The following is a 17407-nucleotide window of genomic DNA, read 5'->3' on the forward strand; positions in this document are numbered from 1 at the left end:
AAAAAAAAAAAAGTCATCACATATAAAATAGAATTTTCCATTCTATAACAGGCATGTTTTAAACTCTACAGTTTTTCTGTTTCAAAATAATATTTTTTTAAATTTTATTTTAATGTTTTACTTTATTTGGCAGTTTAAAATTCTACATATTTAGGGTGTGCAACATGGTATTTTAATATACCCTGTGAAATCGCTAGGTCAAGCTAATTAACATCTGTAACATCACGTAGTTATCTTTCTGTTAAGAGAACATTTAAAATCCACTTTCTTACCAATTTTCGCATATGCAATCCATTGTTAGCAAGTGTAGTCACCATACTGTACAACAGATCTCCTAAACTTACTCCTCCTGTCTAACTGAAGTGCGGTATCCTTCGATGCAGTTCTCTGATTCCACCCCAGCCCAGCTCCCGGGGACCACCTTCTACTCTCTACTTCCATGAGTTCGACTGGGGCAATCCGCACATAACTGAGATCAGGCAGCAGGTGTCTTCCGGTGCCTTCTTTATTCCACGTAGCGTGATGTCTTCTAGGCTCGTCCATGTTGTCACAAATGAAACAACTTCCTTCTTCTAGAAGGCGGAACAGTTTTTCGCTGTGTATATACTGAGCACTTCATTTTCTGTACGCATTCGCCTGCTGATGGATGCTTGGCCGGTTTCCATGTCTTGGTTATGGTGGCTAAAGCTGTCATGAACATGGGAGGGCCGGCATCTCTTCAACGTACTGATTCCATTTCCTTTAGATACACACCCAGCAGTGAAATTGTTGAAACACAGGGTAGCTCTGATCATTAACTTCTGAAGAACATCTATAGTATTTTTGTGGTCATTGTACTCATTTACATTACCACTAGCAGAGGGCAGCGGTTCTATTTTTTCTACATTCTCGGCAACACTTGTTACTCTCCTCTTTTTCATAGTAACCATCCTAACAGATGTGAAGTTATAGCTTCTTAAAGTTTATATGTATGTAAGTATATGCATATATGTATATATGCAAATGTATGTATTCATACATAAACATCCATACGTACATATGTGCAGATATGTATGTACATATATATGCATGTGTATTGTATGTATATATGTATACACATGTATACACATATATGTGTAGAAAGTGAGATTTTGCAGTGAGATATCACCTCACAGCTGTTAGATTGCCTATTATCAGAATGGTGAAAGATCAGTGTTGGTGAGCATGGGGAGAAAAAAAATCCTTACACACCATTGGTGGACATGGAAATTAACACAGCCATTTTAGAAAACAGTATGGAAGCTCCTCAAAAAACTAAACGTGCAACCACCATATAATCCAGCAAGCCCACTGCTGGGTGTATACCCAGAAGAAATGAAATCGGCCACAGAAGAGATGTCCACACTCCTAAGCTCATTGCAGCACTATTCACAATTGCCAAGTTACAAAAACAATTCTATATTTTTGAAAAAGGATTCATTTCTCCTGTCCCTGTAGAGAAAACGGGCTCTAATTACACATTAGCTGAGCTCTGAGTACTCACCTACGTGTGTATCTATGAGGGTGCATGTTTGTGTGTGTGTGTTTCAGTATGTGGTTTTTCTATTCTGAGTACTCACTCATGTGTGTATCTATGAGGGTGCATGTTCGTGTGTGTTCCAGTATGTGGTTTTTCCATTCTGAGTACTCACCCATGTCTGTAACTATGAGGGTGCATGTTCACGTGTGTGTGTGTGTTTTAGTATGTGTTTTCCCATTCTGAGTACTCACCCATGTATGTATCTATGAGGGTGCATGTTCACGTGTGTGTGTGTGTTTTAGTATGTGGTTTTCCCATTCTGAGTACTCACCCGTGTATGTATCTATGAGGGTGCATGTGCACGTGTGTGTGTGTGTTTCAGTATGTGGTTTTTCTATTCTGAGTACTCACCCACGTATGTATCTATGAGGGTGCATGTGCATGCCTGTGTATGTGTGTGTTTTAGTGTGTGTTTTTTCCCATTTTTTCTCACTCAAAGATATCACATTTTATGTTTTGGATTCTTTGATCTTCCAATTAAATTACATCATTTAGAATTGCTTTCACTAAGTGTGAAAACAATAAATTTTTTTTTAATTGTGGCTCTGGAAATACCTTCCTTTCCCTTTCACTCTCTATCAAGATTTGTGAATTTTAAAAAAAATTTTTATTGTTATTTTAAGTTCTGGGGTACACGTGCAGGATGCAGGTTTGTTACACAGGTAAACATGTGCCATGGTGATTTGCTGCATCTATCGACCCATCACCTAGGTATTAAGCCTAGCATGCATTAGCTATTTTTTCTAATCCTCTCCCTGTCCCAATCCGCCCTCCTCCAACAGGTCCCGGTGTGTGTTGTCTCCCTCCCTGTGTCCATGTGATCTCATTGTTCAGCTCCTACTTATAAGTGAGAACATGCAGTGTTTGGTTTTCTGTTCCTGCATTGGTATGCTGAGGATAATGGCTTCCAGCTCTATCCATGTCCCTGTCAAGGACATGATCTTGTTCCTTTTTATGGCTGCATAGTATTCCATGGTGTATTTGTATCACATTTTCTTTATCCAGTCTACCGTTGATGGGCATTTGGGTTGATTCCAGGTCTTTGCTATTATGAATAGTGTTGCAAAAAACATATGCATGCATGTATCTTTGTAATAGAATGATTTATATTCCTTTGGGTATATACCCAGGGATTGCTGGGTCAAATGGTATTTCTGGTTCTAGATCTTTGAGGAATCACCACACCATCTTCCACAATGGTTGAACTAATTACATTCCCACTAACAGTGTAAAAGCATTTCTATTTCTCTGCAACCTCACCAGCAACTGTTTCTCCTTGACTTTTTGATAATCGCCATTCCGACTGGTGTGAGATGGTATCCCATTGAGGTTTTGACTTGCATTTCTCTAATGACCAGTGACGTTGAGCTTTTTTCCACATTTTCTGGCCACATGAATGTCTTCTTTTGAGAAGTGTCTGTTCATGCCTTTTGCCCACTTATTAATGTTTTATTCTTGTAAATTTGTTTAAGTTCCTTGTGGATTCTGCATGTTAGACCTTTGTCAGATGGACAGATTGCAAAAATTGTCTCCCATTCTGTAGCTTGTCTGTTCACTCTGATAACGGTTTCTCTTGCTGTGCAGATGCTCTTTAGTTTAATTTGATCCCATTTGTCAATTTTAGCTTTTGTTGCAATTGCTTTTGGTGATTTTGTCATGAAGTCTTTGCCCGTGCCTATGTCCTGAATTATATTAAATAAAGCATAAGGGAAAAGATGTAGAAGGGAAAGTACATGTAATGGTTAAGGCGTCTACTGCCAATCCCTCCCCGTTCCTCAAGATGAAGCCTGACATGCTGGGTTTAATGTGTGAGACAAGCTGCCGACAGGTCGTTTGCCTTTGTCTTTAATAATTTGGATTAACACAGAAGTCTTCACCATGAATTTCTGAAGGCATTTCTTTAGTATCTCCTGGTGTTGAATTTGCTGTTGGAAGGTCCAATCCCAGTGAGCATGCAAATCCATTGGAAATAATTTGCATTTTTACAAATAAATAATTTTAGGATTTTTTTTTTGTTTCCAGGCCAGACTTCCTTGTATTTTTTTAATGAGTTAAAAATTATATAATATAAAAATAACATTTAAAAACCCACAATTCAGGCTGGGCACGGTGGCTCATGCCTGTAATCCCAGCACTTTGGGAAGCCGAGTCGGGCGGATCACCCGAGGTCAGGAGTTTGAGACCAGTCTGGTCAACATGGCAAAACCCCGTCTTTACTAAAAATACAAACATTAGCCAGGCATGGTGTCAAGCACCTGTAATCCCAGCTACTCGGGAGGCTGAGACAGGAGAATTGCTTGAACCTGGGAGGCAGAGGTTGCAGTGAGCAGAGATTGCACCGAGCAGAGATTGCACCACTGCACTCCAGCCTGAGTGACAGAGCAAGACTCTGTCTCACACAAAAACAAAAACAAAAGCAAAAACAGCCCCCCACAATTCAGCCTAGGATATGTTTATTAAATTTACATTTGTCTTTTTGCTTAAGATTGCTTTGGTATTCATCCTCTTTTTGGTTCCATATGAATTTTAGGATTGTTTTTTCTAATTCTGTGAAAAAAATGATGTTGATATTTTGATGGGAATTGCATTGAATCTAAATATTGCTTTGGGAAGTGTGATCATTTTCACAATATTGATTCTTCCAATCCATGAGCATGGGATATATTTCTATTTTGCTGTGTCATCTATGATTTCTTTCAGAGCATTTTGTTGCTCTTCTTGTAGAGATCTTTCACCTCCTCGGTTAGGTATATTCTTAGATATTTTTAATTTTTTGCAACTGATGTACAAGGGATTGAGTTTTGCAGCAACCTGGATGAGCTGGAGGCCATTATTCATGACACCACATCCAGCTAATTTTTGTATTTTTTGTAGAGATGAGGTTTTGCCATGTTGCCCAGGCTGGTCTTGAACTCCTGGGCCCAAGTGACCTGCCCGCCTTGACCTCCCGAAGGGCTGGGACTGCAGGCATGAGCCACGGTGCCCAGCCTATCATAGCACTTTTGATCATTAGGATAATTCCTCCTCCTTGTCATTTTTGGACACATGCTTCCCACATGCCTCATCTTCCAGAGAGGGTTTCCACCAGGGCTGTGCTGGGAGTTAAGCCTGGAAGAGGGGAGATGGTTCCGCCTGCCAGTGCCACATGAGTCTTCTCAGGGCTGTAACCAGCAGGGAGGGTCCAGTGTGAGCCTCAGACTTGCATGTGGGACAGACGCCCATGTGTGACAACGCTGCAGTGAATCTGTTTCACACACATGGAGGAGGCAGCTCAGGGCTGACCATGGACCTGAGTCAATGAGCAGAGGTATCCCAGTGCCATCCACAAACACAGGGGAGAAGGAGCCACAACTTCTCACTTTCATCCAAAACCCCGACCCCTCCCTGTCTGTGAGGGCCCTGGGGTTCTCCTCCGTCTCATACAGAGGCAGAAACCTCCCCCTTAGTGACCCCCAGACTTTGCAAGTCACCAGCAGCCACTCAGCTCTGGCCTCTTCTGCTTCTTAAGGTTTCCTGCCTGTGACAGGAAGTCTCATTTCTCATTTTCTTCATAGGACCATGGCTACATATTTCAGACACATTATAAGTAGGTTTTCCCAATGTTAGGAGCAGATGTGGGCTGTTGAGCACATAAGTTGCTCACCGTGACTGTGCAGTCCAACACCAGGATCCACTCATGTTTCAACCTCTCAAGTCTTAACCAGGTCTGGAAATGTACCATGACTGAGGCCCTCCCATGACCCAGGCACAACTGGTCCCCAAAACCACTCAGGAGGGGGGTTCATGACAACAAGTTCCAAATGAGGAAACCGAGGCTCAGAGATGGGACTTACTGCCCAAAGTCATGCAGACGGGGTGAAGGTGAGCAATTCAGAAAAAATTAACTCCCTATCTCACCCCCAAATCAGAGCTGAAGACAAGTACTTGTTCCCAAAACCTTGAAGGCAGACTGAGATGCAGGGGAATGCCCAAGGAAGCGGGGCTGGGGTGGGAGGGACGCCGAAGAGGCAGGAATGACTCAGAGGTTACTTTTAAGGGAGGGGGAGCTGAACGCTATTAAAAAAAAGGAAGAAAAAAGAAGGGAAGTCTAAGAAGGAAACTGGAAGAAATAAAACCCATACTCCAAAGACAAAAGAAGAGTCAGCATTTCTTTATTTCTCCTTTTTTTCTCATTGCCAATTGCAGCTCAACTTGAATTTCACAGCCTGATGTGAGATGCGTCTCTGCTGATCCAAGCCTGTCCTGCAGCATGGACCTGCAGCTTTCCTGAAGCATCTCCAGGGCTGGATGCCATGGTAAGGATCCCGCAATGCTGTGTTGATGGACAGGCTGAAGGAAGGAAGGGAACCCCACGGGGTGGCTCTGAGAAGAAGAAAAAGCCCCCAGTCACCCTCACTTGGACAGGACAGACTCAGAAAGGTGCTGGGTCTATCGGCTCCTATGTCCTGACCCTTGATGAGATGAGGACAGATGAGGCAAATCGCGGAAAAGGGTCAGGGAGATACCATTTCTGTATGAAGTATCTGAAGACAGCCTGGTGCCTTTCCCAGCCCCAGCCTTGGGGAAATGAAAGTCAAGCTCCCGGAGAGGGCAGTTCCCCTTCTTGTGGGGCTGATGACGGGACAACCTTGTGATGGAGAACCCAGGCTCCCAGTAGATTTACTCCATCCAGGAACTGTGGCCTCATCCATCTGCACAGACAGGGGCTATGGGAGGAGACGCCATGACTCCCACCTGCAAACCTCTGATCTGTCTTGATGAAATTGAAAGAAGAAGAGGGGAGACTGTAGCCTGGAAGGAATCCCGCCTCACAACTTGGTCCTGATTGAATAGAAGACCCCAGAGGTTCACAGAGATCCCAAGGTGGGGAGGATCTGCCCAGGGTTCAGGAGGCGAATCTCTCTCAGGAAGCTCCGTGACCCCCTCCCTAGTGTCACTCCTGTGCCTCAGTGGGATTTGGAGAGGATGCCTTAGATTAGAGGGTATTGTGTCTTTCAGCAACAAAATCGTACAAAAAACACCTGGACATTTCACATCAGTGGATAAAGCATATCTTGTGCCAAATCAGGACCAAACTGCGGTGAAATTTAGGGTTCACACTACAGTTAATCACCTTTGAGGAAAGCATTCCAGGTTGGTGCCTATCTCTGTGATAAACATCTCCCTTCCTGGCTACAGGTAATGGATTAAAGTAACACTGGCCGAACAGACACTATATTCACCTGACGATTATACTGAAAAATAGCCATAAAATTGTTCCCTCCAAATCCAATTCCCCTTTTGACTTTAGACAATTCTCTAAAGAAGATATACAAATGACCAACAAACATATAAAAACATGTATATATGCGTATATATACATATATATACACACACACATACACACACACACACACACACCATGGAATACTTCAGTCATAAAAAGGAACAAAATAATGGCATTCGCAGCAACCTGGAGGCAGTTGGAGACCACTACTCTAAGTGAAATAACTCAGGAATGGAAAACCATCATCATATGTTCTCATAAGTGGGAGCTAAGCTATGAGGATGTAAAGGCATAAGAAGGATATAATGGACTCTGGGGACCCAGGGGGAGCAATGGGAGGGGGTGAGGCATAAAAGACTACACATTGGGTACAGTGTACACTGCTCGGGTGATACGTGTGCCAAAATCTCAAAAATCACCACTAAAGAACTTATGCATGCAACCAAACACCACCTGTTCCCCAAAAACTACTGAAACTTAAAAATAAATAAATAGATAAAAATAAATTCACCGCATTAACAATGACAACCGCTGAAGCCCCAGTGGGCGCATGTTACAGGGTGCTCTTTTAGTTTTGGCCTTCCATAGGCAACTTGTGTGTATCAGCTCCATGAGACCCCTGCCTTCCTGCAAGGACAGACGGCTCTCTGTATCCCAGGGTTCTCGCCTTGGTGTACCGGAAGAACCGGATCACATGAGGGCTTGGAGAATGAGTGCAAGGTTTGATTGAGTGGAAATAGCTCTCAGCAGAAGGGCGATGGTTTTCTCCTGGAGTCAGGCCCCTGGCAGCCCGGGATCCTCTCTGACTGTCCCAGCCAAGCTCCATGTCGTTCTGCCAGTCGGTGGCCTGCGGTGTGTCGGTGGCCTGCGGTGTGCTGGTGCCTGTCGTTGCGTTCCTCTCGACATCCAGCCATCTGTGTGTTCCTGCACTGACGTGCTCCTCTCAGCCGCCAGTGTCTTCTTCTTCCGCTGATCTGCGGACGTCCAGCTGCTTGTGTGTCTGCCTGCTCAGGTCTCGGAGTTGTTTGGTTTTTTTTTATTATACTTTAAGTTTTAGGGTACATGTGCACAATGTGCAGGTTAGTTACCTATGTATACATGTGCCACGCTGGTGTGCTGCTCCCATTAACTCGTCATTTAGCATTAGGTATATCTCCTAATGCTATCCCTCCCCCCTCCCCCACCCCACAACAGGCCCCGGTGTGTGATGTTCCCCTTCCTGTGTCCATGTGTTCTCATTGTTCAATTCCCACCTATGAGTGAGAACATGCGGTGTTTGGTTTTTCGTCCTTGCAATAGTTTGCTGAGAATGATGGTTTCCAATTTCATCCATGTCCCTACAAAGGACATGAACTCATCATTTTTTATGGCTGCATAGTATTCCATGGTGTATATGTGCCACATTTTCTTAATCCAGTCTATCATTGATGGACATTTGGCTTGGTTCCAAGTCTTTGCTATTGTGAATAGTGCCGCAATATAGTTCAACCATTGTGGAAGTCAATGTGGTGATTCCTCAGGGATCTAGAACTAGAAATACCATTTGACCCAGCAATCCCATTACTGGGTATATACCCAAAGGATTATAAATCATGCTGCTATAAAGACACATGCACACGTATCTTTGGTAGTCTTTCTTTCTTTTACTCTAATAAATCTTGTACACCAGTATTATGCTTGACATACATTAGATGATTCAAAACTGCCTATGGAGGCCAGGCACCGTGGCTCATGCCTGTAATCCCAGCACTTTGGGAGGCCTAGACAGGTGGATCATCTGAGCTCAGGAATTCAAGACTAGCCTGGGCAACACGGTGAAACCCCATCTTTACCAAAAATACAAAAAATTAGCTGGGCGCGTTGGCACACACCTGTAGTCCCAGCTACTTGGGAGGCTGAGGTGGGAGGATAACTTGTGCCTGGGAGACGGAGGTTGCAGTGAGCTGAGATCACGCCCCTGCACTCCGGGCTGGTCAACAGAGCCAGACTCTGCCTCAAAAAATCGTTGCCAAGACCAATATCAAGAAGTTTATTCACATTTTCTTATAGTAGTTCTATGGTTTTTGGCCTTTAATCTATTTTGACTCTTCAGTCCATTTCAAGTTGTTTTTTGTGAATGGTGTAAGATGAGGGCTTAATTTTTTTCTTCTGCATATGGATATCCAATTTCCACGAGATAATTTATTGAAGAGACTGTATTTTCCCCATCATTTATTTTCAACCGTGTAGGCTTTTTTCATTCTGTTTTTTCATTTCTCTCTTCTGAGTGAGTAATTTTAAATAAACATTTTTCAAGTTTGCTAATTCTGCTGCTAAGTCAAGTTGAATATTAAAGCTTTTTATCGATTTTTTTAGTCCAATCATTGTATTCTTCAGTTCACTGTGTTCTTGTTTATGGTTTCTATTTTTTATTTAACTTTCCATAATGTTCATAAATTGTTTTTCTGATAACACTGAATTATCTATATGATAACACTGAATTATCTATATGTATTCTCTTGTAACTAACTGAGCTTCTTAAAGATGATTGTTTTGAAATTTTTATCATGTAATTTATACATCTCCATTTCTTTGGGGTCAGCCACTGACATTTTTTTTTTCTTTGATGGTGTTATGTTTTCTTGTTTCTTCATCTTTTTAAAATTCTGGTTTTGTTGTCTTTGCATTCAATAAAGCATTTTTCTCAGCCAGTTAGTAAGGACAAGAGAAACACCTTCACAAGCCAAACTAGCTAGAGGTTGTGGAGTATATCTCAAGCATTTTTATGAATAATTTGCCTCAGTTTTCTTGTTACCTTTTGTGGGTACAATCTTCATTTTATTTTTTGTTTGTTTGTTTATTTGTTTGTTTTCAACCTACAAAGTCAGGCCAGGTGCTGGGTGTCTCCTGTTTATCTTCCCAGGCCAGTGGCCTAAGTTTTACAGAGTTGCGTGCCCTCTCTTAATCTGGCAGAGTTGAGCTGCTGCTGATATCTACGTGCTGTCTCTGGGATAGGGTGTGCACTTTGTAGGGGCTCATGCTCATTGCCTGCAAAGTCTCACAGGGCTCATCTTTGGAGAGCACGCAGATTGCTGAAGACCATGCCAGCCAGTTCTAGGGGCTGCAAGTGAGGCATTCCATTTGATTTATGCATGGGTTTTTTGGCAAGTTTTGCAAGTCAGTTAGTAGGATCTACAGCCTGTTTTTGAGACCTGTGTGTTGGTTGCTGTGAGCTCTTGCATCTTCTACTGCTCGTAGCCCCTCCAAACTATTCAGTCATGCCATTGCCTTCAGTGATCTAGGTGGGACATGGATGGAGTGGGTATCTTGGGCAATTTCCCCTGAGACTGAGTAAGGAGGGTGCTCAATCTGTTCTCAATTTCCCCTGTGGGAAGAGTTGCAGGCTGTAGGGCCTCTCTTGACCCCACAAGCAGTGCCACCTTGGGGAAGGGAGGATGCATGTAAATTAACTATTATTTTTACCCTCTTCAATAACATATTATTCAATTTCCTATTCAAACAGGGTGCTGGAATATCCCCACTGGACTCCTGGATTCTCAAAGAATTATTTCTGTTCATGTGTGGTAGTAAAAATTGATGTTTCTGTGGAGGTATGTTGGCCAGAATCATGTATTCCACCATATTAATGGTGTCACTCCTCTTGCCTTGTGTTTTAATTATAATTTCCTAAAGAAGGCCGGGCGCGGTGGCTCACGCCTGTAATCCCAGCACTTTGGGAGGCCGAGGCGGGCGGATCACGAGGTCAGGAGATCGAGACCATCCTGGCTAACACGGTGAAACCCCGTCTCTACTAAAAATACACAAAATTAGCCGGGCGTGGTAGTGGGCGCCTGTAGTCCCAGCTACTCGGGAGGCTGAGGCAGGAGAATGGCGTGAACCCGGGAGGTGGAGCTTGCAGTGAGCCGAGATCGCACCACTGCACTCCAGCCTGGGAGACAAAGCAAGACTCCGTCTCAAAAAAAAAAAAAAAAAAAAATTTCCTAAAGAAAATTAATGATTTTGAAAAAATATAGATTTGAAGGTATAATAGCACAAAGTTATTTTGAAATGTCAGAACTGAGACACAATGACTCGTTTACTTGTGTCTTGCATTCTCCACTCTGCAATTCTGCCCCATGGTTGTAGCTTCAGTCGGATCCACCCATTTTCATATTCACCACTGATCTGTAATTTAGGGGTTTTAGCAGCCATTCATGTTTATTGCTTACAAACTCAATGTACAGATTATCCAAGTCTGTCCTGCCTTTGTCATTATTAGGTGGAAAACCTCTACAGAGAAAAGAAAGTTTCCTAAGGAATATTTCGGACAGAAAAGAGAGATCTTGATTCTTGCTTTCATTTTCACCTTTTTCAATGTAGTAATTTGGTTGTTTACTATTACTCAAATGTGAAGTGTCATTAGTTTGCTTGTTTTATTTTTAGCAGTAGTAAACACATAGGGTTTGCATATGTTCATTAGTTTTAATCCATTACACATATTTTTTGATACTATAAATATCCCACCCTTTGCCGTCTGGAATCCTTCATGATAGTTTTTCTGTTCTGGTTACAGGAATTAGATGGTATTTGATAACTTCTTTTGCTTTCTTGTACAATAAGGGGTTCTAAAATCATCTCCTACATTAACTGTTTTAAATGTGAATTGAGCCATTTCTTCAGGGAGAAATTTAAAATTTTGACTGCATATATTTTTAATATTAAATGTTTGATGATATAGTCATATGTTTACTATATATAGACAAAATTATCTAGTTATTTTAATAATTATAAATTATTATAGAATATGTTATACAACATACTATGCAATTTATTTTTAAGATTATAAATTTATAATACAATAAGATATACAGCATAATATATGTTATGTATAAAACATATAACCAAATAAATTCGCTTAAAACTCAGTGGAAATAATTTCTCTTGCTTAGTAAAGCCTTAATTTGTTATGAAGTTAGATTCACTTTTTTCCTATTTAGGTTTGTGTTAAGTTTATTAATTATACCTGAAAATATTTTCGTATCAGATATATTCAAGAAACTATGTATATATTTTCAAAACAAAACAACAAACAAGACACAATAAGATGAGTCTAGTTTCATCTTGTCTCTTTTTTTTTTCTAAAAAAAAAAAGGAGTTTCACTTTTGTTGCGCAGGCTGGAGTGCAATGGCACGATCTCGGCTCACTGCAACCTTCGCCTCCCGGGTACAAGCGATTCTCCTGCCTCAGCCTCCCGAGTAGCTGGGATTACAGGCGAGCACCACCACACCTGGCTAATTTTGTATTTTTAGTAGAGATGGGGTTTTGCCATGTTGCCCAGGCTAGTCTTGAATTCCTGACCTCAGGTGATCCTCCCGCCTCGGCCTCCCAAAGTGCTGGGATTACAGGCATGAGCCACTGCACCCGGCCCATCTTGTCTCTTTTGTGCTGTTTCCTCTCTCCCTCACAAGCATCCACTTTTAAAGGTTTTGAGGTATTATTTAATTTTTTAAGTAGAAAAATATAGACACACACACAAACATAACAATATACTATTTACCTCTAGCTCGTTGTAAACCTAATTGCACATGATGTTCAGAGTATTTTGTTGCTTTTCTCATTCCCGCCTCCCATAATCGTCAGGGTCAGCTGTAAAATGAACATCCTCACATCCACAGCTGCTCGGTGCTCCATTGTGGGGACGCCCAGGGGTTTATTCAGTCTCTCTTTGATTGACACTGGGTGGGATCCAGTCGTGGTGGTGTTACAAATATTAATTCGGCACGTAATATCTCTGTATTCTGAAAGTTGCTTTTAATGTTTGTATTCGCTTGAGATAATCAGTCTTTGAAGAAAAGGCATTTTATGGATGCAATGAGAATAACCCAATTTTCTTTTTTACATCTCTAGCTTCCTCTGATTCAAATAAAATCAATTCCAACATCAAGATAATTAATATATTAATCACCTCAGTTAGTTATTATTTCTGTGTTCATGTGTGTGTGCAGTGAAAATACTTAAGATCTACTCTCAGCTAATTTTAAGTGTACAATACAGTATTGTTACCTATAGTTTTCATTCCATACATTAGCTTTCCAGAATTATTCATTTCGGAGAATTGAAACTTTGTATCCTTTGACCAACATCTCATTTTTCCCATTTCCAGCCCCTGCTAACCACCATTCTACTCTCAGCTTCTATGAATTTCACTACTTTACATTCCACAATTATGTGAGATTATAAGATATTTATCTATTAAGAGTTGGATTCATTTCACTTTGCATAATGTCATTTGGGTCCAATCCTGCTATCGCAAATGATCTGAATTTCTTCTTTTTCAAGACTGAATAAAACTTTATATTTATTATACTATGTTATCTTAATCCGTTCCTCCATCAATGGGCATTTATGTCATTTATTTACCTCGGCTATTGTGAATACTGGTGCAGTGAATTCATCAGTGTGGATATCTCTTCAAGATCTTGATTTGAGTTCTTTTGGATAATTATCCGGAAGTTGAAATCTGGTGTCTTATAGTTCAATTTTTAACATTTTGAGGAAATGTGATACTGTTTCTATAATGGATGGATCGGTTTCTGTTAACTTAAATCAGGGTATTGTCTTTCTCCCTCAGACCACTGCTGGAATCCTTGGAAATTCTTCACTCCTTTACTTTTTTAGCTTTACTTTTATCACTTCACAGATACTGAGACCCAGAGACCTGATTCTCAGCCAGCTGGTCTTAGCCAACAACCTGGTTCTTTTCTCTAAACGAATCCCCCAGACAATGGCAGCTTTTGGAATGAAATCCTTCCTGGACGAGGCTGGATGAAACTTGTCTTCTATCTATACACAGAGTGGCCAGAGGGGTTTCCGTCAGCACCACCTGTCTCCCCAGTGGCTTCCAGGCCATGAATCTTCACCTCAGTATCTCTGGGAGGATGGAACTCCGAATTAGGTCCACAAAGTGCATTGTTTTCTGCTGCCCCCTCTGCTGGATCTTGCAAATTGGGGCAAATACCCATATTGCAATGCATGTAACTGGCCCAATGAAGAGCAAAAACGTGAGTATGGAATAAATGTATAGGTACTCTCCTCACCCATTCTAGGATGATTGCTATTCTTAGTAAATGCAGTTATTTTCTCCCTCGTGGATGGTATGTCTTTGGCCCTCATGGACTACACCAGCAGCTCCATGATCTTCTTCTTATATAGACACAAGCAGACAGTCCAATGCATTCGCAGCCACAGCCTCTCCCCCTGAAAATCTCATGAAACTAGAGCCACACACACCATCCTCATCCTGGTGAGCATGTTTGTCTCCTCTCATGGTCTAGCTGGTATTTTGTCACTGTGGGTAACCTGGATTCATAACTCAAGCCATTGGCTGAGAAGCATCTCTTTCCTTGTGTCTGCAGGATTCCCGACATTCAGCCCCTTTGGGTTCATTGTCAGTGACACCCGCGTCTCACAGTTCTGCACTGTCTGCTGGACAAGGAAGACAAATGCTCCAAGTGTGGTCTCTGGGCTCTAAGTTCCCTCTAGACAATTGCGTCCTTTATTTAATCACTTCTCCCCACAATATCTGTTGGATCATACATTATGCCAGTTAATATGCAAGGACTTTGGGACTCAGTATTGAATAAAAATGATAATAACCATAGCCTCATATTGCTTCTTAGACTCTCAAAAAATGAACATGGTGTAAAAATTACCCAAACGTATGTCAGTTCCTCAGAAGATTTAACATAGAATTACCATATGACCTGGCAATTTCTGGGAAAATTAAAGCAAGGATTTAAAAGGATGCTCATATACTCATGTTCATAACAGCGTTATTCACATTAACAAAAAAGTAGAAAAAACCCAAAGATGGATAAATGGATAAACAAATGTTATACAAACTAGGAAATACTGTTCAGTCTCTAAAAGAAATGAAATTGTGACTGACATACACTATAATATGGAGAGCCTTGAAGATATTATGCTAAGTGAAATAAGCCAGTCTCATGAAGGACAAATATTGCAAATATTGCTAAGATTCTATCTATACGAGCTACCTGTCAAACTCACAGACTCAGGAAGTAGAATCACGGTTAACAGAGGCTTGGGGGCCTGGAAACTGAGAGTTGGTGTTTACTGAATATAAAGCTTCAATTGGAAAGATAAAATACTTTGGGGATGGATGATGGCGATGGTTGCATAGCAATGTCAAACCACTTCAAAATACTGCACTGTAGAGTTAGAAATAGTAAATATGATAAATTTTATTTTATTTTTTTACTATAATTTAAAATGAGAAAGAGTAGTAAAAACACACAAAAGAGAGGAGCTAACAGATAAACTAAAGTGCACTAAGTTAGCCAAGCCAGAGCTTTAAGAACCATTATCACTTCTCTCTCTCTTTCACCCCACAATCAACATTAATCAGCTCTGACCATGTGTTCCGCCTTCTTAGCACTGCTCACATGTGTCCCCTCCTCTCTTATTTCCATGGACTCTGGCCCAGCTGGGCTTCTTCTCTCTTTGCCTGTGATTTGCTCTGTTCTCCTCCCTGGCTCAGATGTGCAGTCCCAGTCTCTCCTGATGCTTTGTCTCCACATTGAGGGCACTGCTGTTTCCCCACAGGTCACTCTGGTTTTGTTTGTTTGTTTGTTTTGAGACAGAGTCTCACTCTGTCACCCAGGCTGGAGTGCAATGGCGCGATCTCGGCTCACTGCAACCTCCACCTCCCAGGTTCAAGTGATTCTCCTGCCTCAGCCTCCCAAGTAGCTGGGATTACAGGTATACGCCACACGCCCAGCTAATTTTTTGTGTTTTTGGTAGAGACGGGGTTTCACTGTGTTGGCCAGGCTGGTCTTGAACCCATAACCTTGTGATCCGGCCACCTCGGCCTCCCAAAGTGCTGAACTCCTAATACACCATCTGTCCTTTCCCACCTTGTCTGTGCCCTGGAGGCTAACTCTATGGATTGCATCATCAATGTCTCCTTGCCTTTAGCATCTGATTGAGTTCAACCATGGAGGCACTGTCAGGAGAGCAGAGGGTGAGAGGAGAGAGAGGCAGGGGAATCAAATTCCCACACGTATGCCCTGTCAGGCTGTGGTTTGTCAGCAACTGTGCTCCTTTACCCATGATCAGTTCCCACGAGGCACCTCCCATCTCCCACATAGAGCTCTCTCCTCCCCTTGACCTCCCGTCCTGGGAGCGGCAGTGGCTTCCTGGGGTGCTTCATCCCTCTCATTTGCCCATTCCTTTATATACTTGTTTTTCTTTTTTCTTTTTTTTGTGATGGAGTCTCACTCTGTCACCAGGCTGGAGGGCAGTGGCGCGATCTCAGCTCACTGCAAGCTCTGCCTCCCAGGTTCACGCCATTCTTCTGCCTCAGCCTCCCGAGTAGCTGGGACTACAGGTGACCGACACCACACCCAGCTAATTTTTTGTATTTTTAGTAGAGACAGGGCTTCACCGTGTTAGCCAGGATGGTCTCGATCTCCTGACATTGTGATCCGCCCGCCTCGGCCTCCCAAAGTGCTGGGATTACAGGCGTGAGCCACCGCGCCTGGCCTATACACTTCTTTTACTATTTCCATTTTTATTTTAGAATTGGGGGTACATGTGTAGGTTTGTTACCAAGGAATATTGTGTGGCATTGAGGTTTGGAGTAAGACTGAACCCCTCACCCAGGTAGGGAGCATGGTACCCAACAGGTAGCTTTTCAGCCCCAGCCCCCTCCTTCTCTCCACCGTCAGTGGTCCCCAGCGTCTACCGTTGTCATCTTTATGGGAAGATGTGTACCTAATATTTAGCTCGTACTTATAAGTGAGAATGTGGTATTTGGTGTTCTGTTTCTACATTAGTTTACCTAAGATAATGGCCTCCAGCTGCACCCATGTTGCTGCAAAGGACATGAGTTAATTCTTTTTTATGGCTGTGTAGTATTCCATGGTGTATATGGACACATTTTCTTTATTCGGTTCACTGTTGATGGGCAACGAGGTTGATTCCATGTCTTTTCTATTGTCAATAATGCTGCAATGATCATCCAAGAGTGTGTGTACTTGAGTAGAATGATTTATTTTCCCTGGATATATAGCCAGTAATAGGACTCCTGGGTCAAATGGTAGTTCCATTCCTAGTTACTTGAGATATCCTCAAACTGCTCTCCACAGTGACTGTTAGTCCCAGCTCTTTGAGAAGCCAAGGTGGGAGGATTGCTTGGGGCCAGGAGTTTGGGGCCATTCGATTCTCTAACTACTACCGCTGCTGTATAGAAATGTCATTGATTTGGATTTGTTTTTATTTTCTTATAAATCCTAATGGACTTTGAATTTTCTGTTTAGAGAATCTTACTGCCTACAAGTAATGAAAAAAATCTCTCTAGCCCTCATATATCTTATTTTTAGTTTTTTACTTTTACTGATATTATTACATCAGTTAGGACACCTCAGTAGAAAATGGAATAAAAGCGGAAAGAGCATTAAGCCTTGTTTTGTTCATATTTCAGTGGAAATTGATCTAAGCTTCATCATTAAGTATAATATTTGCTATTGGTCTGTTGCTGGGCATGCTTTAACATGTTTATGATGTTTCATTCTATTCCTAA

The sequence above is a fragment of the Gorilla gorilla genome, chromosome 20 (genome assembly GCF_029281585.2).
Source record: "Gorilla gorilla gorilla isolate KB3781 chromosome 20, NHGRI_mGorGor1-v2.1_pri, whole genome shotgun sequence".
Lineage (NCBI taxonomy): Eukaryota > Metazoa > Chordata > Mammalia > Primates > Hominidae > Gorilla > Gorilla gorilla.